The sequence below is a fragment of the Symphalangus syndactylus genome, chromosome 12 (genome assembly GCF_028878055.3).
Source record: "Symphalangus syndactylus isolate Jambi chromosome 12, NHGRI_mSymSyn1-v2.1_pri, whole genome shotgun sequence".
Taxonomy (NCBI): Eukaryota; Metazoa; Chordata; class Mammalia; order Primates; family Hylobatidae; genus Symphalangus; species Symphalangus syndactylus.
The window spans coordinates 35,106,197-35,130,747 of NC_072441.2; the positions used below are offsets into that span (position 1 = coordinate 35,106,197).

Below are 24,551 nucleotides of genomic sequence, written 5' to 3' on the forward strand. Positions count from 1 at the left end.
TCCGAGTTTCTGTTTATCCTCAAGAGTATATTGTTTTTATATTTTAAAAACATAAATATAACAAAGTACAGTATCAGAGGCCCTTTATAGTCAGATTTAATGGTGCAAACACTGAGTTGCTATAATGCCAAAAATACAGTATAATATAAAGGTAACAATATAGAAAACCAGAGCAAGAAAGTACATTTTATGTAAAATATTTTGACTCACAGTATCCTAAAGAGGGCAAAAATAAATGCTAGACTGTAACCTTCACATACTAGTGTTTATAAACAAACCAACAGTAAGATCTGGGATTCACAAAGCCCATCTTGGTCCATTTATTTTCCATCAATGTGTCTGCCCTTTAAAGGATACATTGAAAAGAAGAGAGACATGCAATCAGTGAAGTTTTCAGGATTGATTTAGATAGAAACAAAATGAAGTGAACTCATATTTTCTAATTGTGAGCCACACCATATTGTATTCTAGTTTCTCTTGATGCATTGATTTTTATCCCTTGTTAGTCTGGGATCCATTTCTAAAAAACAGTTTTGCAGCTACTTTTAAAGCCCAGAAATCCCACATCTCAATTTGCATCTGTTTTAGTGGCTTAAGAATACGCAGCAATTTTTAAGCACTGTTGAAATGAAGCTCATAAGAATGTAAAATGAACAATGAATGAGAAATCTGGGTAGTAAGAGTTTAAAATGTCAACAGATTAAGCCCTCCTTGGTTTCTAATGCTACATTTTCAGATTTCTTTTTGAGAAGAAATCTCCTTTTACTTTATTTGTTTCTCTTTTTTCATAAGATTTAAGAAATCCTCCCAAGATTTCCAAGCTCCTTTTGGGGGCTTTCCATAATGACAGCTGCAGGCTGTTGCTTCAGGTGACTGTGAAATCTTCTTCATAGAAGTCAGTTGAAATTATGTTCGTAGTAGTCATATTGAATTTACCCTGAAAATAGAACAAATAAATATGTATAGGATCAATTTTTACATTCAATTGAATGTTTGCATTTTATTCAAATAATTAACATGAGGATGAAAATTATCTTGTGAGGCACGTTATACACATTTCTATAGCATGCATTACTTTACCGGAGTTAAAATATTACCATTATGCCTGATAGCACATGTGGAAGCAAATCCTAGGAATGAAGCATTTGTAGTAAACATCCATATGTTTTAGTAAACACAATTGCAGGCTTTCCAGAGTAAGCAAATGTGTGCATTCTTTAAATGATACTAAAGAATTAAAATAGTCTCACTTTTCATATGCCAAATGGAAAAAAAATAACACTATGTCACATACTTTGAGGTTGTAACAAAATCATAATGATGAAAATAGTAACAAGCACTTATTTGGCTTTGATATGTATATTTCATATGTAACCATGATACTAAGCTTACGATTGAAGCTCTATTTTCCTCTTATTTTATAGAAGCCTTGCCTTAGACAAGTAGGCAATTCAGCAGTTTGGGGACGATAGATGTGGTAGAACTTAAGATGTAGTCTTAAAGAACTGGTCAATTATAATAATAGCTAACCCTCACATAGTATGTACCATGTTGAGGCACTGGGCACTTTCCTAAGCACTTTCCATATATTAACTCTTATAATCTACCTCATTTGGTTGATTCCATTATCGTCTTCATTTTACTGATGAGGAAACTGAGACACAGAGTGATAAAATAAGTTGCCAAAGGTCACATGGCTAGTACAGAGCATCAGAGATTCAAATGCAGACATTCTAGCTCTGCAGTCTGCTTAATGAGCCTTCGTCTTAGATGCAAGTTCTGCAGCTTAAATGGCTCAAAGCTGACCTGACTGATCTAATTAAATGATTCTGATAATTCTGATTCTCAAAGCCTTAACTTGTAAGTAGTCAAACAAATTAGATGTCACATGAATCTTTTTGCTTTGCCTCCCTTTCTGCAGTACCTGTAGTACACTGGGATTTCTAGTGGCACTAACAGTGGTGGCACTGCACCCCTCTCTGATGTAGGGACTTCATTGTCCTGAGACCCTTCACATTTTCAGAACTTCATGATCACACGACTTTAGAGAAAAATTTTTAGCCTTTATTAAAAAAAGTTTTCTGGCCGGGCGCGGTGGCTCACGCTTGTAATCCCAGCACTTTGGGAGGCCGAGGCGGGTGGATCACGAGGTCAGGAGATGGAGACCACGGTGAAACCCCGTCTCTACTAAAAATACAAAAAAATTAGCCGGGCGTGGCGGCGGGCGCCTGTAGTCCCAGCTACTCGGAGAGGCTGAGGCAGGAGAATGGCGTGAACCCGGGAGGCGGAGCTTGCAGTGAGCCGAGATTGCGCCACTGCACTCCAGCCTGGGCGACAGCGCGAGACTCCGTCTCAAAAAAAAAAAAAAAAAAAAGTTTTCTTTGGGTGTAGCTGCCCCCTAGGTAAAGTATATACATTTATGATACATGTTATGTTGTCATTTCAAAAGAGACATTGTTGGGGGGGAAAAGCGGCATATGAAAACATTACTATAAGTAGTAATGCAAATACTTTCTATGAAAAAGTCATAGTAAGGATCTCTGATTAATCAAATAAGGGGAACTATACAGACTTGACTGCTTCCTAAATATCCTCCCAGAGTCCTTCAAGACAGCAGCATTCCCAGGCTACAAATCAGGAGGCTCAGGAATCAGGCAGCAATTCAGGAATATACCAGCAGGGCTCCAGCAATGCCTGTTCCAACCACATGACCAACACAGTTAGGACATGGACAATTTCCTAACCCTCAACCCGATAAGACCCAGGCTCGTGGAGCATCACAAAACCAACCAATTCTGGTGCTGTTGCACTTCATTTTACATAAGTGTGGCTACATTTATTCACAGTGGTGTGAAGAGAACCTCCTAAGTTTCTCGAAAGTCTTAGATGAAGTAAGGGCCAAAAGAAAGAAAATGGCCTTTTTAATATGAATGACCAGATGTCCTAAAACTTACCAACAGAGCCCAATCCTTTTGTCCCTGGGCTGGGTTTCACCTATAACTTTCAACTTATGATTTCAGAAATACATTTTACAACTAGCCTCACATCTCCTAGCATTGGTTCCTAACATAATTGCTTCTAAAAACTTCAACATTTATCTTTTTCATTGAAGTTCTGTAATACCTTGAGCACTTTTTAGACTTACTTATTAAAATATGATACTAACTTTAGAAAATAACTACCCAATTTTTACCACAAAGAGTGATGTTTCACCAACAAATATGTGAGCCCCACATTAGAATAACACTAAGTGGCATATTGAATTCTATATCACTGTACAACTACTGACTCATGCACCAAGTTGAGTTAATAGTTTGTGCCCTGTTTAAAACCTTGCCCACGTTTTGGAGGCTTTCTAGTTAGTGAAACCACTGCTTAGAGATAAACATTGGGATTTCCTATCAGCATCCCTTTCTACTCTTATACTGACATTATTGGCCAAGCCAGTTGTCAGGGCAGGAGGGGAAGAGGACAAGCACTGTATTTGACAATCCAGGGGAGCAGAGAATAAGAAGAAATAATGTTAGGCAAAAATCACGGTCCAGTTTCCTTTCCAAGAGGACTTAGGAGAGCTGTGGGAGTTAGAGGAAAAACTGGGCTTGGCAATAAGAGTCAAGGCAATCTGGAACACTCTTTGCCAACTTGGACCTTTCCCCTCATCTCTACCCTCCTGGTCCCATCTTGAAATTCATTGTCATATTGTAAGCGCCTAACACAAAGTGAAAGTATTGTGGAAATGTTAATAATAATATCTTTATGTACTAGGACTCAGGGATAAACAATCTCTGTTTCCATTTCTTTGTTTTCTTTCCCTCCTTCTTTGCACTTTCCCAGACTGTCCTTACCTTGCCTGGCATTTTTTCACCTTGGTGCTGCATTTCTTCACAGATAGTTGTTCACAATCCTTCCATTCATAGGGCAAATATGGTTCCCAGATTAGCATCACATTCCCCTTAGTACTTGACGTATGTTTTTTTTTCAGACAAGACTTCTGATCATCAAAAATAATCTTGCTATTGGGTAGTGTATTTGTCCATTCTCGTCCTGCTAATAAAGACATACCTGAGACTGGGTAATTTATAAAGAAAAAAAGGTTTAATGGACTCACAGTTTCACATGGCTGGTGAAGCCTCACAATCATGGCAGAAAGTGAAAGAGGAGCAAAGTCATGTCTAACACGGTGGCAGGCAAGGGAGGGTGTGCAGGGGAACTGCCCTTTATAAAACTGTCAGATCATGTGAGATTTATTCACTATCACAAGAACAGCACAGGAAAACCCACTCCCATGATTCAGTTACCTCACACCTGGTCCCACCCACAACACGTGGGGATTATGGGAGCTACATTTCAAGATGAGATTTGGGTGGGGACACAGCCAGACCACATCAGGAAATTTGTATGAAAATAAGCTGGCAGTTATCAGATAAATGCTATATCTGTCAAAATTAATTGTAGACTCTTTTGCTTAAACAGGAAGAAAATAACATTTCAAGTCAGTGTATAACTAGAATATACTTACAGATTCATTTAGCCTTAACCATTTATATCTCTAGAAGTAAATGGCTTTTACTCCACTTAAAAAGATAAATTCTTAATGCAAAGTTTCATCTTTGGTCATTAGCACAGTCTCTCATATGAAAGAAGTCTCTGTAATTAGTCTTATCACATATAATGGAAAGACACTCTACTCTACAATTCATGTTTTTCTACACCAGATCAATTCTTTATTCTTTACATCCAAAAGTGATACTTTTGATAACAAGGTTCAACCTGTCAGTCTCACTAAAATTATTCTATTAGCATTGACAAGAATGATATTTTTGCGGGGGGCGACAAAGTCTGGCTCTGTCAGCAAGGCTGGAGTGCAGTGGCACCATCCCAGCTCACTGCAACCCCCTCCTGGACCCAAGCCATCCTCCCACCTCAGCCTCCCCAGGAGCTGGGACTACAGGTGCATGCCACCATGCCTGGCTCATTTTTGTATTTTCCGTAGAGATGAGATTTGACCATGTTGTCCAGTCTGTTCTTGTACTCATGGGCTCAAGCAATCTACCCGCCTCTGTCTCCCAAAGTACTGGTATTAGAGGCATGAGCCACTGTGTCCGGCCCAACAAGAATGATTTTTAGGCCGGGCGCGGTGGCTCACACTTGTAATCCCAGCACTTTGGGAGGCTGAGGCGGGCGGATCACGAGGTCAGGAGATCGAGACCACGGCGAAAACCTGTCTCTACTAAAAATACAAAAAATTAGCCGGGCGTGGTGGCAGGCGCCTGTAGTCCCAGCTACTTGGAGAGGCTGAGGCAGGAGAATGGCGTGAACCCGGGAGGCGGAGCTTGCAGTGAGCTGAGACTGCGCCACTGCACTCCAGCCTGGGCGACAGAGCGAGACTCCGTCTCAAAAGAAAAAAAAAAAAGAATGATTTTTAAATCATCTATTATTTCAATCTTGCACCATAAATACTGGCTAATATTGTTATTATCATCTTCTCATTGATATGTTTTTAAGGTACTTTAAATAGTCCCTGACTTGTCATAAAGTTCATTTATTCCATCACTACTATTATCATCTGATTCAAGCATCACAATAGACTAATAAATTAGAAAATATTATGATCCCAATTTACAAATTAAAAAAAATTGAGGCTATGAAGTTAAGTAACTTGTCAATGATTAAACAGCTAGTGATTGGGGCAGTCAAAACTTAATTGCAAACCTAGTTGACTCTAAATGAAGGAAATGGACAATTCCCCAAATTTTGAATGTCTTTCTACTATGCTGCCTGCACATCTGGTTAATTGCAGAAGAAAAAAATTAAAACTTATCAGTCATGTGCCTCCTGACAATGAGGAAAAATTAGAAGAAACGAATATTTGAATGTATACCAATAGCTTTTCAATTATTTGACCATATTATAGCAAAGACTCCATAATCTACCTATTCTACTTGATCACTTCTTCCAGCGGAAAAGGAATTCAGTAATAATGATAAAGTGTCACTGCTTAAGCAAGTTGAGGAATGAAGGAAGGAAATTATGTAGACATCTGTTTTAGCAATAGGGGGGATGTATAATTCGTATTCAAATTTAGTACACTGGGATTCAATGCTTTGGGGATATTACAATCCAGAAATAATATTGGACCAAATATACATGGCTACACACTGTAAGCTTAGTTATACATCCCATAAGAAAATAAAATGGTAATAATTAAGCTAAACTAAAATTAATTTATAATTAACAAGCAAGAATAACAGCAATTAAAATTCCTGGCCAACACAGACGTTTCCGTTTCACTAGTAACAAATTGTCCTCCCCTAAAACTGAAGGAATATTGTCAAGCTGTGTCAAACACTTCTGGATGCGAAACTGAATTAGTCTTCAGTATGCTCTAGCAGCTTGTTAATTTGGGTATATAAATAACAAATGTTAATATCCTAGATTACTAGTAAAACAAAACAAAACCCTCTTAGTAGTTGGATGTGGTGGAATGCCTCTGTAGTGCCATTTTCTAGGAAGACTGAGGCAGGGGAAGATCGCTTGAAGCCAGAAGTTCAAAGCTGTAATGCCCTATGATGGGTGCCTGTGAATAGCAACCATGCTCCAGCCTGGGCAACATACAAGACCCCGTCTCTGAAGAAAAAAAAAAAGTGAAATCTTAGTTATAGATAAAGATAAGAATAAGACAAGTCAATGGAATAAAACCCAACTTTTCCTTAAGAATAAAGGGAACACCTGTACATTTGAATCAATTTGAGATTCTTCAGGGGATTGCTTAAAGCGCATTAACAGGCCACAGAACAAGTTTTGAGAATCACTGCTATAGAAAATATCATGCTCATCTCAAAGGGAATAAAATCTATCTTATCTCAAGTATGTTGTTTACGATCAAAATTGTTTTTAATTTCTCAGAACTTGCAGACCTTATGGGGAACTCAAGAAGATAACACTTCTTTCTTACTCTGAGAAATTCCTCCCTGCACTCCAACTTCTTTCTTTCAACTCTGCATTCCTCATTTGGTAAAATGTCACCACCATTTACACAGCTAGTTATGCACCAATCCTCTCTCTCTCTCTCTCTCCTTTAATCCCACATCTCACATCCAATTCATGAACAAATACTGTCACCTCTACCTACAAAAATACACCTCGAAGTCAGTCACTGGGAAGTTAGTCCACGTCCTGGTCTCCCCTGGGTTTCTGCAATGGCTACATGATTGGGCTTTCTATTTCCTCTTGTGCTTCCCTCCCCTCACTACTCTGCAGTGTAATCTTTCCAGGATGAAAATCAGATCACAACACTTTGATTGTCTCAGCTATCACTGGCTTCCCATGACACAGAAACTCAACATTCTTCCCAGCCTGTCCACTAACTGCCTCTCAGCCTCCTCTCCCTCCCGTTCTCTCCTCCCAACCTCGGTGGTAGTCACCTGACCTTCTTTGCTCCTTGAGAACACATCAGAAATGTTCCTACCTCAAGGATTTACGCTTGGAATTTTCTTTCCCTGGAGTGCTTTCCCCAGGAATATATACATGGCAGCTTGCATCTTTGCTGCATTTATGTCTTGTTCTTATGCCAATTCCTCAGAGATCTCATCCCTAAACAGCATATCCAAAATGCACATTCTGTCACTCTGCATTCCTCTACCCTTTGTGTTTTTCTGCCTCACACTTATCACTGTGTAGCACTATATTATATGTTCAGTTGCTTAAATGTTTATTGGCTGTCTTCACCACTGCAATGTAAGTTCTATGAGACAAGAAGCTTTATTTATTTCTGAATCCCCCAGTCCCTATCAGAACTCCTAGTATAGAGATCGTGTTCATAAATATTTCTTAAGTGAATGCATGTCTACATTTGCATCTACACTTAGGTCGTCATTGGGATCCATTTAGAGGACTGCCTAATGCTACAACCAGGTGGTCAGTTACTGGAGGGTATCTCTAGAATTCTTCTTACTCATTCGAAGTACACTTGATGCTTTCGTAGGCATCCTAAGACTCAGTGACAGTATTCTGGTTTAGGCAAAAGCAGAAGAATGACAGGGTTGATTTCAATTTCTCCCACTCACAGCTGGCTGAACATTTAACATTCCATATTTAATTTCTTGTTCCTAAAAAAGAGTTATCTTCTCACAGTCTTCCCACCCTAGTCCCACTTTCAGAGAGATCTGAACCTTCAACCAAAGTGCCTGCTATTCATAATCCTACAACCATTGTAACCACACTCCGCCTCCTAATTTTGCACTCCCAGGGAAAAGAAAAAATGTTTAAGAGCCCAAAACTTTAACAAGCCTCTCCCTTTATTTCATACAACAGACTTCCTAGTTAGAAGGATTGCAAATTGGAACCTAATTATATTTTAAATGAACCAAATATATTGCAATAAGGGGAAAATTATTTAGAAGATAAATCCAGGCAACTTCATGAAAATCTAATCACAATAAGAACTCTTTTAACTTTTCAAAATAGAAGAAGTCGAATTTTTTTAGAAGCCATAACTCAGCTATAATTTTAGTGAGCATAGTGAATAATTAACATCAGACTATGATGTCATAATTGTTGGAAACATGATGTAGAAAAAAAGGATATTTTGTATTTTTTATATTAGTGACAAAAATAATAATTATAATACTATGTGACAGGCAACGTTACAAGCACTTTATATGTAGAAATTGCTGCCTTCAACCCTAATCCAAGCAACATAAAATCTTACCTGGATTATTATAGTACTTCCTACCTGGTCTGTTTCTGCCCTTCACCCCTTACAACCTATTTTCAGTACAGCTGCTCAATTATGGTTAAGAAGATAGGATGTGCCCTAACATTTTCTTGATCAACACCTTTGGATAGCTTTCCCTCTGTCTTACAGTAAACTGCAGAGATCTAACCATGTCCTACCAGGTCCTCCATAAAGAAGCCCCAATGACCTCTCTCATAACACCTCCGACTTGCTCACACTGGTTTGCCTGCTGTTCTTTATATCTTCCAGGCAGGCACAGTTCTACTGCTGGGCCTTTGCACCTGATTTTTTTTTTTTTTTTTTTTTTTAGACGGAGTCTTGCTCTTTCGCCCAGGCTGTAGTGCAATGGCGCAATCTTGGCTCACCGCAACCTCCACCTCCCAGGTTCAGGAGATTCCCCTGCCTCAGCCTCCTCCCGAGTAGCTGGGATTACAGGTGCCCCCCACCACGCCCGGCTAATTTTTGTATTTTTAATAGAGATGGAGTTTCGCCATGTTAGCCAGGCAGGTCTTGGACTCCTGACCTCAGGTAACCCACCTGCCTCGGCCTCCCAAAGTGCTGGGATTACGTGAGTGAGCCACTGCTCCTGGCCTGCACCTGATATTTCCTCTACCTGCAACTCTTCCATCAGATGTTTTCATGACTTCTTTCTTTCTTCCTTCACCCTCTCCTCAGATGTTGTCTTCTCAATGAAGCTTCTCTGACTACAAAATTTAAAATTGTAGCCCCCACCCCAACAGTCTTCTTTCCTCCATTTTCTTCCATAATAACACTTATCACCATCTGATAGATTATATTTATTTACTCACTAATTTGTTTATTCCCAGATTCCACCTCATTAGAATACAAGCTTCACGGAAGGCATTTTGACTGTTTTGTTCACTGTTGCAATCCTAGTCCTGAGAACATTGCCTGGTACATAAAAGCTGATAAATGTTTATTAAACAAGATACCAATCAAACAGTGAGATAACATTACATATCATCAGAGTGACTAAAATCAAAAACACTGTCAACACCCAATACTGGTGAGAATGTGGAGCAACAGGAACTCTCATTCACAGCTATGGGAATGCAAACAGTACAGCCACTTTGGAAGACACTTCAGCACTTTCTTACAAAGCTACACATAATCCTACCATATGATCCAGCAATTACACTCCGAGAAATTTGCCCAAATGGGTTGAAAACTTATGTCCACACAAAACCCTGCACATAAATGTTTATAGTGGCTTTATTCATAATTGCTAAAAATTGGATGCAACCAAGATGTCCTTCAATAGGTGAGTGGACAAACTGTAGTACATCTATGCGATGGAATACTATTCAGTGATAAAAAGAAATGAGCTAACAAGCCATGAAAAGACATAGAGGAAATATATATATATATATATATATATATATATATATATATGCACACGTATGTATATATACACACACACACATATATATATATATATTGCTAAGTGGAAAAAAAAAGCCAGTCTGAAAAGGCTAAAAACTATATGATTCCACCTATGTGACATGTTGAAAAAGATAAAATTATGGAGACAGTAAAAACATCAGTGGTTGCCAGGAGTTTGGAGGGGAAGAGAAAGGGATGAATAGATGGAGCACAGAGGACTTTTAGGCAGTGAAACTATTCTGTGTGATAATATGCTAGGGAATACATGACATTGTCCATTTGTCAAAACCCATAGAACTGTACAACACAAAAGATGAACATTAATGTGAACTATGGACTTCAGTCAACAATAATGTATCAATATTGGTTTGTCAATTTTAATAAATGTGCCATACTAGATGTTAATAATGAGAGAAATTACATTTCTGTTTGGGGCAGGTGGGTGTAACATAAAAACTGTACTTTTGAAGCAAATTTTCTGTAATTTACAACTGCTCAAAAAAGTAATCTATTAATTTAAATAAGTAAATATATTTAGCTACTAATTTGGTACTAGCTAAAATATTAGCCTTTTAATCCCATAAAAGCACTGTGATGTAATTTCTATCATTAGCTTCATTTTGAAGATGGGGAAACTGACCCATCCATGTTTGGTGACTTTCCTAAGCTCACACAGCTACTACTTGAGAGCTGCAGGTGTGGAACCCAGAATGGATCATCTCCAGAAGGAGCACTCCCAATTATTATGCCATGTTACACACTATAAAGACATTAAATGTACAAGGGATATAGCTTGGTAAAAGAAGAGCTTCTGATGGGGCACGGTGACTCATGCCTGTAATCCCAGCACTCTGGGAGACCAAGGCAGGCAGATCACCTGAGGTCAGGAGTTCGAGACCTGCCTGGCCAACATGGGGAAACCTTGTCTCTACTAAACATACAAAAATTAGCCAGGTATGGTGGCGCATGCCTGTAATCCCAGCTACTTGGGAGGCTGAGGCAGGAGAATCGCTTGAACCTAGGAGCAGAGGTTGCAGTGTGCAGAGATCGGGCCACTGCATGCCACCCTGGACAGAGCAAGACTTTGTCTTCAAAAAATAAAATAATAAAATAAAAATAAGAAGAGAGCTTCTTTTTACGATATACGGTGAGAGAGTGAATGCATCTATATGAGTAGTTGTGCTAAAAAGAAAATTACCATTCAAGAACGAAGTTTGACAGTCCCAGGGTTTTGTTTGTTGTCATTGTTTACTATTTTTGTTGTTGCTTTGAGAACAACTTAAATACATGGTCTTTTGGTGACAAACATGAACTTTTAAAAGTGCTGCACAGATTTCAATATGGATAGGTACAAAAGCATATCTTTTTTATTTCGCTTTTTAGTCTATTTGTAAGTCTAATATATGTCTGCTGTAGAGGGAAGAATTGATTGTCTAATTTCTGTAAAGGATTTTAAAATATACCTGAAGTGCCATTTATGTAAAATTAGAGATATGGCAGGACAAGCCATTGAGTGTGAAACAGAAAATTCCAGTCAACTGATGAGCCCCCCAGGCACAACGCAGAGGGCTTTATAATTTTCTTCTTTAAAGTAGTTTCTAGGTATTCCATTATCATGACAATCTTACCAAGTCTGGATCCTCAAAGTGACCTTTTCCCTGCACTACCCAAAATAGAAATTTCAGTTCATCCCTGCCTGCCTGTGGCAGGAATAAAGCAAACCCAATATTCAGCCTCTTCCCAGATTACACAGTCCATAATATAATATCATCATAACTTCTTTCCAAAGCAGAATATTCATCCAATTAAACTTGAATATTTTTAAGAATGCTCACGATAAAAAAGATAATTGCATGGTTGTCAAAAATTATGACTAACAAGGTACAGTAGAGCCTCATAAAATAATTCTTATAAAAAGATTAACATTTACCATGTACTACTAACGAAACATAATTGTAAGAGATTTAAAAATAAATAACTGGAAAAATAATAAACATTCATCGCATGTAAAATATACAACCAAAATGAACTTTAAAATGGTAGAAAAATACATTAACACAATCAATTTGCTTATTCAACATAGGGATATGGCCTACTATACAGAAATTAGTTTCTTTAAATACTTGTTTTAAAAAAAGGGATGTTTTTCTTTGGACTCTGTTGTGTCATAAGGTTAATCTATAAACAGGTTTCTATCGTAGACCCTCACTAAAAGTCAAAACCTTTAAGGTACAGTCCTCACAAAAAAAAAAAAAAAAGTCAGGGAAAACCTTTCACACATATAGAAATGGAGAAAATTGCTAAAGAAAGGAAAAAAAGTCCGCTTGACAGATAAGCAACAGCTCTGCTTACACAGTGATTTATGGTAATATCAGAAAGCTTTTGATAGAATTTCACACATATTTCAGGGTAGGACATTGGAAAAGATTAAAAAAAAACTCAAAGAGATAGGGGAAATTAAACTATTTATAGAAGAGGAAGTATTTTGTAAAAGAAAATTTGGCAATTGGTTTTGATAGTCATAACAATTTACATAATTTCTATGTTCATTGGGGACTTGCTGTCTAAAAAAGTGGCAAGCTAACATTTTCTCCATTACTATAAAAAGTCATTTTTGAGAATAATAAATATGAGAAGGTTTACAATATATATATATTTTGTATGTCTGTGTGGGTGTGTGTGTGTGTGTGTGTGTGTGTTATACGCTATATACATAGTAAGACATCTGGTAAATGTTTGTGAGCCAAATAAATTTCTATCATTTGTTTAGTTTAGATCTTTTAAACTCTTATTTTTATTTTATTTGATAGCAAATCAATTTTCCAATAAAATAATTTTGTCTTTGGGGTATTATAATGAAAAAGCAATTTAAAATATATTTCTATAACTACTGAAAAGTACTTTCACACTAGATATGCAGCAAATAAATGAAGAAATATTCACACGAGTTGCACTTCCTTTCTTGTTACAAAAAAACAATGAGCCTTAATTTACATATTTCTCCATCAACCCCTTAAGCCCTTATTAAGGTCAAAGCTCGAATATAATATATTTGTTATTCTACAGAATTTTATATTTTGAATTTTAAAGTACTATTTAGTGCTCTGATTTAACTTTTTATATTAAAAAATATATAAATGACTTCAATGAAGACTTTTTAAATGAATTTCCTTATATTCTTCAGTAACCATTTTAAATAAACTGTCCCTGCTTTCCTCTGAACTTCAATACATCTTTGGCCCGTCATTGTCATTCTTAATCATTGATGTCTCAATTCAATCTCTGACAACAACCACTACGAAGCTCTTCATTTCAGGAAACTGAAAACATTTTGTCATACAAAAAGAGCATATTATGGGAACTCTAGTTACTTGTTTTTAAAGAAGACTGACAGGAAAATTTGGATAAAGAAATGCAAGTCTGTCTCTGCTCTCCCTAACAAATCTCACTTGAGGCAGAGCTTTAATGAGTAGTTCTGGAAACTTCTTAAACAATATATATATATATCTCTGACCTGGATGGTCAACGCTTTCAAGCTGGCCAATGCTTTTCAATAAAGAGAATATCAGAATCTGAAGGAACTGGTTTGAGTTTCTAAAGTATTTTGAGGAAATATTTTGTGAGAATGGGAAGCATATTTTAATGCCATTCACATGTTTCCCTGATAATGAAAGCTGATCTGCAAGGGCATTGAAAGCATTACAGGCTAATTTCATTGTAATGTCGGGGTCTGAGAGGGAGGTGAGGAGAACCAGGAGTTGGGTGGGGGTTCAAGAGCATCGAGGTGAACACGGTTGACCCATTGGAAAATCACTAAGTGCTGGAACCGACTCTAGAAGGTTCGTGTTTTGAGCCTTTATGGCGATTGTGCAGCTCTCTTGAAAATTTACACTGTCATTTTACTTATAGCAGATGTCTCTTAAAGCAAACATTTTTACTTCATACAGTACAAGTATTACGGAAAATTGCAAACATAATGTGGGGTTTTGGTCGTGCTGTAGAAAGCTACAGTATTTTCTATAATGGATTATGAGCAAGAGGAAAAAAACTGATACTGATCTAAGGCTGAAGGATAAGAGGTAATCAAAACAAGACTTCTGCAGATACTTTTATGAAACTTGTTTTCAAAGAAAAGGCAAAAGTTGAAACTGTGGATTAAACCAACTAAATTAAACTGTCATGTATTCAAAATACATTTGGCACTTTAGAATAAAATGACCAGAAGCCAGTGTGAGGCAATTCCACTGTCTGAACTATTCAAACAAAATAGTGTTTATTTGGATTTTCCTAAACAAAACTTGTATTCGATTCTTGTGCACACCCAGTGGGGAAAAAAACCTAAATATATATTTTATTTTTCTACCGGTTCTGAATTGTAGTTCTCTTGTGAACTAATTGTGAGTATAGTGACTTAAATGTATGTTCTGTGGCTGCTCAGCAATTGCTCAACTGCCTGATGGAAAAGTTTTAGCATCTGAAATTTAGCTGTTAATATAAAATAATATAAAAATATAATGTGCAATTAAAGGAGAAAGTAAATTCTGTTTGGAAACAGAATTCAAAAATAGAAAATTATATAAACTTTGGAAATTAAAATCCATATAAGTAAAACCTGTATTTCTGAGAATTCGCTGTTTCTTATGCATGATTTATAACAATACACATTTCAAAAAGGAAGTCATTAAAATAATGTGACTGTTATGTTTTCACAGGCCTTTTTGAGAGTTTAACCAGTACAACAGAATAATCTCCTTGGACTCTAAAAACACAAATCCGTGACAAGGACATAAGATTGATGGAATTTGTAATCATATATTTTTACTTATGTAATAAATTTGTAATTTCAAGGACATTATTCAAAATGACCACACTGCATTACAATGTGTGGATTCCTACGCTGTTTTGCATTAATGTCTGCAGAAAAATTTTACACTCTTAATCTGCCGTTGGTGCTTCAGTGGGTTGCTTACCATTATAATTCTGGTCACAGATGAGGGTTAAAATGTCTCTAACCTTTACAAATGTATTATGTGGCACCAGTGACATAGCTTTTATTGCAGATAAAATCTATGACAAATTTTCTGTATGACAAAAGAAGAACATGATTTCATATTAAATTCTGATGATAGCGACATATTTTTCTGCTTGTACTTCTGAAATGTTTTGGATATAGTAACAATGGACAACACTTCTTCGATTACATCAATACAGTCTCAAAATCCACTTCATTTTTATGGGTCCAGAGCTTCAGTAAATATTTCTTAAGCAGAACTAAAAAACAGTGTGAAAAATGTTCAGAATTCAGCTCACTTCTAACCTTGCTGATCAAAACAGACAAAACATTCAGCTGGTTCGACATAATGAGAAGCAGAAAGAGGAAGCCACAAAAGAGGCTGGAAATTGAGTGTTGCCATGAAGGTGTATAAGAGCTCGAGCAAAAGTTTCTCAAATATAAGCATCAAGGTAATAGTAGGTCCCTCTGACAGTCATTTAAAAGAAAGAATAATGCCTATTATAGTAACTTTAAGGAGTTATAAAAGCACTTGAGTTTTCAGGGAGTCATAGACTTGTGAAATGTTTCTGACATTCCACCAAAAAATTGGTGTTGTGACATCATTATAATACATAATCATACAGTCAAGGAATGATTAGAAGTAAATCCTTAATAGCATTTTTTAAAACAAATTCCACATTGCATTCCAGACATCTTGTTTCTTCCTTCTTCCCTTAGATGGAATATCAAGAGAAAGGTGGATAGAATTGTCTCCTGATGCCTTTTCTGGACAATTTCTTAACAAATGATCTATTCTATTGGCCCGCATTTTTTTTTCATGTTTTGTGATTGTCAAGAACCTTATATAAATCCATGTCTGATGATACAAACTGTCTAATATTGTACTGAACACCTCTTCAAAATTACCTATTCAGGGGAAAGTATCCCTTTAAACTGCCAGGATACCTCACAGCTATCAAGGGCTGTGTGGACTGTGTTTAAGACTCTTGGGACTTAAAGTATAATAATAGTAATAATAATAATAATAATAAAGACTCAAAATAAAAATAAAAACTTTTTAACAGAAAAAAAAAAAAAGATTCTTGGGGATCTGCCGAAGTTGAGTCTTCATTTATTGCTTTCTCTACATGCCACTAGGGACTTCCCCAGACTATTTGAGGAATAGGCCTTTAATTGCAAGATTACCTGAAACCAGACCCAACAAGCTTGGAGTAGCAAACAGTCAAATTGCAACCTCCCACCAAAAAAAAAAAAAAAAAAAGTGACATGTGGCTTCAATTTTATTTCATTTATTTATTCTTTCAATTTATTTTTAAAAATTCTTGCCCATTGCTTCAGCCTTTGGGCCCATGTGCATAATAAAAAACATTGCTGGGAATAAATAATATGTATTAACTGTGTCTATTAGGATTCCCCTCTAAAAAGTCCATCAAAATGACTTATTTTATAGTAAGGAGTCTCAATTGCAAGCCTATTAGTAAAATAATTCTATTAAATTGTATGATATTTCTAACATCAATTAATTACATTTATATCTAGCTCTATAGTGTAATGACTTATAATATTAATTGTGATTTTAATTTAGAAAGAGAACTTGTAAAGTTTGCCTCGAGTTTTAGTGTTTAATGATTTTTCCACATTTAGACTGTGTCTACAAATTGAGACTTTTCCATTTTTCTAGTTAAATAACTGGTCATTTCAAACCTTCGTGTTGATTATTTTTCTCCACTGAATTTACCAATTTCATTTTCTCTGGGGCAATAAAGAAACACAGTATAATAGACAAACTAAAAGTGACTACAAAATAGTGTTTCACTTTGGCTATGTACTGTTCACTTTTGGCCATATGACCAGAATTTTATTTTCACAAATATTAGAATCGGAGTTTCCAGTGGCTGAAGCCAGAGAAGTCCAAGAATCTGATTTGAAAATAGAGTATTGTCATGCCTGACATTAGTTAATAAAACCAACTAAGATGTCTATGCTCGATCAGCAATAAGTTGATTCTTTCCCACAATCAACAACAAGTTTTACATTCGATCATTGCACCCCAGAAAGCAAACTGGCTGCAAGGTGACCTTGGCCTGGATCTCAGCGCCTCCATAGGCAAGTCACATACTTCTTTGTAACTCCATTTCCTCATCCGTAAGACAAAGATTGATGGTGAAATGAGGTAGTAGATATAAAGTGCTTAGAACAGAATCTTTCTCAAGTAATCAATAAATGTTTGCTATTATTATTATTGTCATTCAACCTAATGTTGATATTCAAATTTTTCCCTTTTAACATGTTATGCCACTTGCCTGAAATAACCTTCTCTTTCTGTCTTGCCTTTGTAAATTCAATACTTTCTTCATAGTTCAGCTGAACACCAGCCCAGGGTGATTTCTCTTTTCTCTCAACTCATATTGACCTTTTACCCCAAATCACAGTTTAAGACGTGTATATTCTCCAAAGATTTCTTACTTCCACACACAAAAAAAGTACAAGTTGCTGGAAGAAGGGGACAGCTTGCTACATTTCTTGTGCCTAGATTTGGCATGTGATGCACGCTGTATCCATGTCACAATTAACGCACAGAATCCAAAGAGTTAACGAACCATAGCTTATGACATCCTTTATTTTTCCTGGTCAAGTTAGAGAACCACATTGTTTCAACAGAAACCTACTTTGTTTTTTTGAATTTTTGTTTGTTTGTTTTTTTGTTATTTTTTCTTAAACACAACAATTGATGTTCCTTTAATGGTGACTTTATATAATTCTGCCTTTGGATTACAAAATGCATTTTTACACACTAAAATTCTTTGGATTGAGTCCAACAAGCTCCAGAATTCTATAGTGTTTTCCTCTCTACTGCAGCCTTTCCAAAACAGGTTTTATATCTTAATGTCGCATTGCAGAATATACATACAGATTCTTGAAAATGTCAGGTTCCTTCAATTCCCTGAAGCCAAAACAAATATGTCTACTATTATTGGCACAATTAAGAGTTACAATTATTAGGCATGATGTTTATATACGTGCAAATCTTACTGTTAACAATGGGAATTTCAAATATTTAATATTTGTATATGGATTTCATTTGAGCTCATTAAGTGGCTTGGAAAAAGAGAAGTAGTTGTCTGAATTATTATGTGTCTAGAAAATGATATTTAAATTTTTTAATTGCCTCATATTAGTAAAAAAAATCTGTTTGCATATTAAAATGAAACCTCAAAGAGTCTGATTTCATTGCTTATTTCATTTTGTTACTTTGCTAAAAACATAGCTCTTACTTAGTTATCATTCATTTCTTCTCATCATAAACCAGAGTCCTTTAATTCTTTCTGTGTCATAAAAGATTCAATAAATTCTGATTTGCATTTCAAATTCAGCTCTTTTTTCAGAAGGACATCAGATTCAATGACAATTACATCACTAATCTCTTTAGCACTAACAGTGGGAAGCCAAGCTCAAGCTCCTTCTGACTGAAGTCCTAAAGATGGGAGGTCGTGTAATATTCCTTCTCAGCAAGAGTGAATTTTTATTTTGGTAAAATCTTCATTTTATTTTCATTAACGAATATGTGCTCATTTAACTCATTTGCTTTGGTTAAGCATTTCATACTATTTGTCTCTTTCTCCTTTCATTAAGAAATGAGCATCTTATTATTTTTGCTAAAAAAAGAGGAAACTTACAGTGTTGATTAAGCACAGTAATCTGTTGTTCTTGTTATTGGTGTTATTTTGGAAATATTAAGGAAATTATATTCATATAATTTGGGGAGGTATTTTTCCTTTTTGTTGTTGTTTAACCAATTGTAATGACCAAAAATGTAAGCACTCATGTATGTATATGTATGGGTGCGTATATGTATGTGTGTGTAAATAACATCTACAAATATTTGGACGCCTAGTGTCAGAGACAAAGATAAATCTATCTCTTGAATAAATGTATTGTGAATTAATTATTGCTCTTCTAGATTCTATATACAATTTCCTCTATCTTCAAAGACTTGTCACAATTTGAGCCAATAATACTGCACAAATTACACACAGTTGAAGCAACTATATTTCTGGTACTTTATAAATGTTGCTAAATCTGTAAAGGAAGGAACAATATAAAGTAAATAAACATTGAAGTAATTATAACAATTTAGTATAGACTAAATTTAATGAAGTAATTATCAAATATTCTGATATGCACATAACATGGGCAATGAATAGAAACTAAAAAGAATTTTTGAAAAGAATATCAACTTCCAAACTATTTTGCTATGTCATACTGAATTAAAATAATTTTCTTTTATTTGTACAGTGGAGATTTTAATGTATAAAATTTTCTGGCTTTTAGTATATCAACTTATTTTAAATCCTAATTATTTTACTTATATCACAATTTTAAGCTGTATGTTATTCAGATAATAGATACGAACCAATAACTATTTTTAAGTTATTTTTTATGAGTAAGACGTTTTTGCATTAAAAGTACATTTTAGAAAGCATAGGGGTAATGATGGGTGACAAAGTACAAAACCACAAAAACCAAAAGAATACATGTTATTTCTGTATTTTTTAAATTAACAGATCTGTTTTGACTAAACTGAACCTAGTTCAGTCAGCGATCTATTATAAGCATATATCTTCTCAAGTACAAGACAGGTACTGAATGAACACTCGTTAAATTAAATTAAGGAGAAAAAGAGTCAATAAGTGGTTCAACTTGTAGTGACCAAGAAATTCCGTAACTATGACAGGATAAGCTGGTCAATTAACCAAACGAATTGTTTGATTCCATCATTATTTTTTAATTCAAATAAAATGGAGTTATATAATATAATGGAGTTATAACGGAAAATTTTAGAAAACTTAGTATCAAAAATACATTGAAATATAAAATAAAATCTACAACAAAATATGGATATATTTCCAGGTTAATTTAGTGAAAATTAATTTCCAGGTTAAGTTAGTGCAAAATGCCTAGTCAAGTTAAGGACTTGGAAGTATGTGTGGGCCAAAGCATTCAAATTCATTTAAGGCATATACATGTTGTACAGGGGAGCCTTCAGAATGAAGCCTTCCTAGGTGGAAAGAAGGAAGAAAGAAGTGAAGAAAGGAATTTAAAAATCGATTAAACAAATAAATAAGTATTCATTTGTCAAAAATAATGTGTTGGCTGAGCTTCGTGGCTCACGTCTGTAATCGAAGCATTTCAGGAGGCTGAGGCAAGTGGATCGTTTGAGCTCAGGAGTCTGAGACCAGTCTAGGCAACATGGTGAAACCTCATCTCTACTAAAAATACAAAAATTAGCCAGCCATCGTGGCCCATGCCTGTGGTCCCAGCTACTCACGAGGCTGAGGTGGAAGGATTGCTTGAACCCAGGAGGCAGAGGTTACAGTGAGCCAAGATGGCAGCACTGCACTCCAGCCTGGGTGACCCTGTCTCAAAAAAACAAAAACAAAAGTGTGTTGATACTTATCATGTAATAAATAGTAACTTTTCAAGTGTAGGTTAGGTAAATATTTCTTTTGTCTCTCCCCTTTCCTTGCTAAATCCATTACTTTGCACATTTTTTGAGAGAATAAAATATGAATTTTTTAGTTACTATCTTGGTCTATTACTGCATAATAAAATAAATTTTTCTTAGTTTGTAAAAACTGAATCATGTGAATTATCCGTATAACTTTATATATACAGTATGTGTGCACATATATACACATATTTAAAGGTTTGTTAATTCTGGGAAACAGTATAAAAATGAACTTGTGTGCTAAACTGAAACTAACATTTTTATTTTCTATAATCTGATTATAGAAAAAAGTATCAGTAATGGGCTTACAGTACATAAATTATTGTCTGGGTTTTAATTGCACTCACAAAGCTACATCTCCTGAAACCACAATTGCTAAATGGAAAAAAAAAGATATCTATATTATTATCCAAACAATGCCCATTTATACAGATATTAAGAAACAGTTGTTTGTTATCTTCCAATCAAACATATCTAAATGTTTTGTGTCATAACAACCAAACAACTGATGATTCACTAAAGTCTCTAGCAGGATGTTTGTGCATTATGTAGACATAACCAATGAATTACTGTACTTTTAAAAAGCCTGGATAAATTCTCGGAAGTTTTTTATATGCGCAAAGACAATGCAATTGTATATGACCTTGTTATTACATGTGAAGAATGTTAAGTCTAGGAGAGATGAAACGTTTTCTGATTTTCAGGAGACAAATGTATAAATACATTTTTGTCCAAAATGGTTTCCTTTTTTTCTGTATACATAGTCACTGAGAAAGACCAGAAAATGTCTTCTAGTGGAAAAATGGACCAATGGGAGGACATAGTTGGCAAGCAAGAGAGGAGATGGTTGACGGGGCATAAACAGAAAAGATCCCAGAGGCAAAAATTGTATGGGAACAGCTAGTCATGGTTGAAGGGGCATATGGGGAGTATACAAACTTGGAGAAGACAAAATTGTGCTGAAACTGACCACTTCTAGTTCCCAAATCTAAAATCCACACATTCACCTGTCCTGATGCCCTGGAATTTCAATACTCTAGACATAGCTGTTACCATGCTGCTTTAAAAAAGTGCAGCGAGGTAATGCAGAGTGTGAGTTATCATTCACTGAATTAATCAAAAGCTTTTTCCTAAATAACTGCCATTAAGAGTTTAAGAAAACATCATTTCAGATGCACATGTTAGGTGGAAGCTAAAATGAAAAGGTAAGGTTTTGCATAAGATACTGCAGGGTTAAAAAACTATTTTAATACAACCTCAGTTATTCACCCTGTAATTTTTATACATGTGTAGATTTCCACAGAAAAATAAATAACTAGAGAAAAAGAAACGCCTTAGTTGTGTCTTTAAGATAATTTAAGAAATTAGATTCAGAAATAGATTTGTGTACACAGACCATCCTGGCAATTCCTGTTTTTTCAAGGAAGAGTGTTGCCATTGTATATGTCACTGTCCACATTGTCTGTTTCACTCTGAAGAACTCTTTTAAAAGCCAGCGTTGCTGCAAATCCTGCCACAAGTAACCATTAAGCTTTTTTTTCAAAAGTATTGCCATTGATTTGTACTTACCACAGTCTATTATATATCTCATGGGTAAGGCCTTTAATTGTATGCAAATAATAAAGAAACACACTGGAAATACAAATAAAATAAAATATGACAAAGTTCTATCAGGCTGCCCATAACCCTCAGCAGCTTTCTCTAAAACAACAACAAAAACAGCAAAAAACAACACTTAAGCTTCTCCCTTATTGTCTTAAAATCATATTTTCGTACTTATACACCTAGAGGAATTGGTAGAGTAGACAACGGAAGGCCTTAAATAACCCAGAGAGCAGAAAATGCATGGAACCATTCTTGAAAACACTAGAAAATATTCTGAGAGGTGTGGTTTATTATAGTGCTTAATAGTATTAAAATAAATAACTTAGTTGTAAAAATAATAATAATATCGAACATACTGAACTGATTTTAGAATAACAGTTTCAAATGATTTTAGCCAGGGACTTCTCTGACATTCAACTAAATTTGATAGACTTGGCTTTTTGTTTCTTTTGCCTTTCATACCCCAAGGCCAATGCTTAAAATAACTCCAGATTCAGGTCGTCTATATCATCCTCATCTGTGTTCCCCAGGATATTTCTTCTAGCCCTTTTCCTGCCTACATTTCTCATCCATCAAAAGAACTATCCATCTCGTTTTTCATTTGCACTACATTCTCACCATGCTATCCTTGAAATCCATTCTATGGGACCATGTTCTATGTGAAAGTGCTATAATTAGATCCTTCTGGGTCATTTGGTAATGAACCCATCTGGATTTCATCCAACATACACTAGTTTTATACCAAATCTGACCTATTATGGCTAGAATTACATTAAGGTTCCATTCTAAGTCCTTTCTTATTAAAACTGTGAGCTGCCATCCTGGAATTTTAAGCAACAAACTATGAAAACTAAGCTTACATAAGGATAATTAAGTTAAAGTACACAATTCTAGGTGTGACTTTCTGAAGAGTGAGCCAGAGACAAAGACAAATAGCCAGATTTTGGACTTCCTGCTAATTAGAATGGTGGCTCTCAAACTATTTTAACCAATATCCATTTAAACATGGCAAATAACCCTAAAAAACACTTGGACTATTCTCAATTTTCACTGGAAATATTATTTCATAATAGCAATGAAAGGTCACTCACTGTACAAATAAATTTGGAAGAGGAGGTTAGAGATAGATGATATAGATGATGCGCATATGATTCACAACACACATCTGAGACACACTAATGGTAAGATTAGAGGGCGGGCCAGGCACGGTGGTATACACCTGTAATCCCAACACTAGGGAGGCTGAAGCAGAGGGTCGCTTGAGCCCAAGTGTTTGAGACCAGCCTAGGCAACCTAGCGAGACCTCCATCTCCACAAAAAACAAAAACAATTTTTGTTGTGAATTAGCGGAATGTTCTGGCACACACTGGTAATCCCAGCTACCTGGGAGGCTGAGGTGAAACGATCACTTGAGTCCAATAAGTTGATTGTGCAGTGATCTATGATTGTGTCACTGCATCCAGCCTGAGTGACAGAGGGAGACACTGTCTTAAAAAAAAAAAAAAAAGGATTTAAAGACAAAATTAGTGGTAAAATTAAGCATTGGTACCCACTATAGAGTTAAACAACAGAAGACAAAATGCATTATGGTGAGACTAAATGAGAAGAAAATTATAAATAAAAGCCAAGGACAGTAACAATTGAAAATGAGCAGCAGCATAAGAAAAGTTTCACAACATTCTAGCAGCTCTCCTGAGGATGGTGGAAGTGCCACTCACATCTGCAAGCTTCTCAGCATCACCAAGCATCCTGTGGAAGCAAGTGTAAAGAAAGGAAGAAAGAAAATCCTACAAACTTAGTATTAACAAAATTTGCCTTATAAACATTAAATCATTGTAACTCTGAATAAATTACATAGTATTTTACTAGTAACCAGACTTTAATTGTATACGAAGAAAATATCCTGTGGAATTACATGTCATTGCTCCTAAAGAACCAAAGAACAAATTTAGCACCACTGCAACAGTTCACAGCCCATCACTGGGCCAAGGGACAATTTTTCAAACATCTGCTTCAGTACTGAGCTCTTAGAAAATTAGATGTATGTTGGTAGCCTAAAAGTTTGTCAATAATCATACTGCAGATTATCTGGATAACAACTCATGAACCAAATACTATATATAACTCACTTCTGGCTCACAATACACATCTAGGTTCAGATTATCACTGGATCAAGCTGTACCCCTTTATTGTCTAGGGCTAATGAGAAGTGTATTTCTTAGATAAATGAAGTGTACCTGCTAAGTAAAGGGTAACCAATATCATTTGAAATCCTGATGAAG

General features: G+C 35.7%; 1 long non-coding RNA gene across 1 annotated transcript; it reads right to left on the minus strand.

Moving 5' to 3' along the window:
• Window positions 1-310: 310 nt before the first annotated feature.
• LOC134734616 (uncharacterized) lies at window positions 311-24,019 on the minus strand. Its single transcript, XR_010117749.1, has 3 exons — window positions 23,988-24,019; window positions 3,846-4,044; window positions 311-937 (listed from the first exon to the last, which is right to left on the minus strand). It is a non-coding gene; the product is annotated as an uncharacterized lncRNA (long non-coding RNA).
• Window positions 24,020-24,551: the final 532 nt, after the last annotated feature.